The sequence below is a fragment of the Sesamum indicum genome, linkage group LG3 (genome assembly GCF_000512975.1).
Source record: "Sesamum indicum cultivar Zhongzhi No. 13 linkage group LG3, S_indicum_v1.0, whole genome shotgun sequence".
Lineage (NCBI taxonomy): Eukaryota > Viridiplantae > Streptophyta > Magnoliopsida > Lamiales > Pedaliaceae > Sesamum > Sesamum indicum.
Genome location: NC_026147.1, coordinates 1,520,711 through 1,523,993, shown reverse-complemented (window position 1 = coordinate 1,523,993; position 3,283 = coordinate 1,520,711).

Sequence of the window (3,283 nt, the reverse complement as noted above, 5' to 3'; positions counted from 1 at the left end):
GGTTATATGTAGATCCCATGTGGTTTGATATATTTAGTCACCCTAATGTTTGTTTCTATCTAACAAATAGATCCTTTTGTTAGTCAAAATTTACTAAATTTGTCAATATTAGAAAAAAAAGATGAAAAAAGAATCATAATTATCCCGATTGATTTATTACAGGTCAAACAAAATTTTTCTGACCAAAATACCTTTTGTTGCATGTCAGAAATTTGGCCACACCACAATGGTTGAAAGATCTTCAAGAAAATCCTAAAATTATCAAAGGACTAGCCCTGCAAAACAAAGGTTGTCACTCCGATATTTAAGTTAGTAATGATTTAAGACAAAATAAAAAGGAAAATTTGAAATAGAGTAAGAAAATAGTGGAATATGATTAAGAATAATGAATATTCGTGTGGAGTGCAATTTATAAACTTGAAATAACTTAAAAGACGAGAGACAATAATGCTAGCAAGGGAGAGTTTGAGAATGAGAGTGATATTGATGTTGTGCCTCTAAAACCTGTACGAGACCTCTCTTTATAGGCTTGCATAGAGTTGAATACAAGGCCAATTGTTGAATGCCATACGACATTGAAAAGCTTTCTGAGTGGCTATCACAAGTAACAAACCATTAGTGATTTTGATAAGAATTGACTAAGATACTTGAGCTAGACCAAAACCTGCCTATTTTTTCGGGAATCAGTTATTCACAATCTTTCTAACTCATTTACGCTCAACATACCTGGAACCACCTAGAGATATTTTAAGGTGACGTGTACAAATGTGTTGGCAAGCTTATATGACATGTCTTCCCAGTTGTATAATGATGCCTCCAGCTGAAATAGGTTTATTTTTTGGGCTTGCCAGTTCAATAAAGCAACAGGTAGGCTTGTGGGTCCTCCTTCCTTACTGATGGGCTTTATCCGTCCTACTGATGGGCTTTATTTGTTCTACTAGCAAACCAATTGGGTTTTTAACCGGTGGGGCTAGTGTGCCTAATTTGTGGACTTGACCCAATAATTTTAGGGGGCATTACCTTTATAAGGGTGAAGATATATCTCATCACATACATTATCGTGTGAAGATGTATACAGGTAATTTGGTTCAAAAATATTTGTTTGACTTGCAACAAGCCATTAATAAATTAATTACGGATAAATATAAATTTTCATTCAATATGTTTGCTAATATCAATAATTTTGGTAATTTTTAACTAACGGATGGATCTATTTGTTAGATCGAAACAAGCATCAACGGTACTATTTGTAATATTTCAAACCGCATGGGATTTATATATAATTACACAAAATCCAACCCATCACATTTTACAAAAAATATATAAACCAACTCATCACATTTTATAAAAAATATATATATAAATAAGGAAAAAAAAACTAACTTATGGATTTTATCGATATAATAGAAAATATTAATATCACGGCTTTATAAATGATGTTTTGTAAATATATATATATATATATATACATACATTGCATGTTTGTTATACTTAAAATTTTTAAAAGTCGAAAGAGTCACACACAATTCGTTGAGTTCAAACATTTTTCCTCCAGTTAATTATAATAAAATATAGATTTATTTTATATTTTTTCACTTTTATTACCAAATCTTACAACAGTGGGTTAATATATATAAATTTGTGGAAAAACTATTTTTTTCCAAAAAAAAAAAATAAGAAAGAAAAATAAAGTGAAAATTGTAATAAACTTTTTCGTAATCCTAAAATGTTTTGGAATCTGACTAAAGTCCAAATCATTTTTTCAAAATAATTTTTTATTTGGGCCTCAATTTTCAGCCCTCCACATTGATCCAATTGAGAACTGGGCCAAGGCCCATTAAAAGTTGGACTCATGAACATATAGATTTCATTCATACTTACATGTAATATTATATATGTTTTATGAACTAAAATAATGATATAAAAAATTACTACTAATGCATATAAAAGAAAATTACAATTTTGAAAATTTAAGACATGAACATATAAGTTTATTAAAGGAATTTTTTTCCCCTAATATCACCACTCATATTTAAAAAGTTGTAGTATTGCTTCAAAAAATATATATATATATATATAATTTTTAATGTTTTAAAAATTCTAAATAAGTCAGCGGGTTTAACCAATCCAACCTCTAGGATCTTTGGCTCCCGCATGTCGGGTCTCAATTTCGACAATTTTTGGTAAGTCGAATATCGATTTTTAGTGAACTTATTTAAAATTTGATTCATATAAATAGATAGATTGATAGATTTCTCATCGTTATACACCTTTCAACGTTAATGCATATGAGAAGGTTTCATCTTAACTCTTATAATGCAATTTAAAATTGTAAAAAAGTATCCATTATCTGGAATAATGCAATTAAAATACATAAAAAAAATTACAGTTGAGATTAATATGTGTTCACAATGTGCAATATATTTATATATTTATAAATGTTAGTATTATATTGATATAACTATCATCTTATATTGTTAAATAACATAGGTTCATTGGGCCATCAAAATTCAGATCAAAAGTTAGATACGATCAAACTTACAGAAAAAAATATTTGATAAAGTTTTAGACTTATTGAATATATGGGGTTCTTTTTCCCGAATTTTACTCTTAGCACCAGATTAACCCCTTTAAATTAGCTGATCTTACAAAATAAATCCGGCGGGCTATCGAGATATCATATTCGTAACATAAAAGCAATCATGAATCGGATGTCGAATTTTAAGATATCGTAATTGTTTATTGAACTTTTGATCTCATTATATATATATAATAGAATAATAATAAAAATATTTAAAAATATTCAACCATCATCATTATTATTATTATTATTATAATTATTTTTAGATTAATTCATAGAAAACACTAAATTTTGACATAAATTTATAAGTAATAAAATAGATTGCATATTGTATAGTATGTATATTGATGTAAATATAAAACTCAAAAATAGATAAAAAAATTCATAAGTGAATTACTTATCAATTTTAAAAAAAGTACGTAATAAAATATAACATAAAGTTATATGTATCATATTAACAATTATTTTATAAAAAATATTATAATTTACTAAATTATTGATTAAATTTATTTTTGTATAAAGATTAAATATATAAATAAAAGTACCATAATTTATTATTATCCAAAATAAAATATATGATATTGATTAATAATTATAATATATGGTCAATTTTGAGTATAAAACTGATAAGTATTGAATTATGAAATTAAATATATATAAATTTTAAAAATAAAAATATATATAAAAAAATAAAAAATGCTC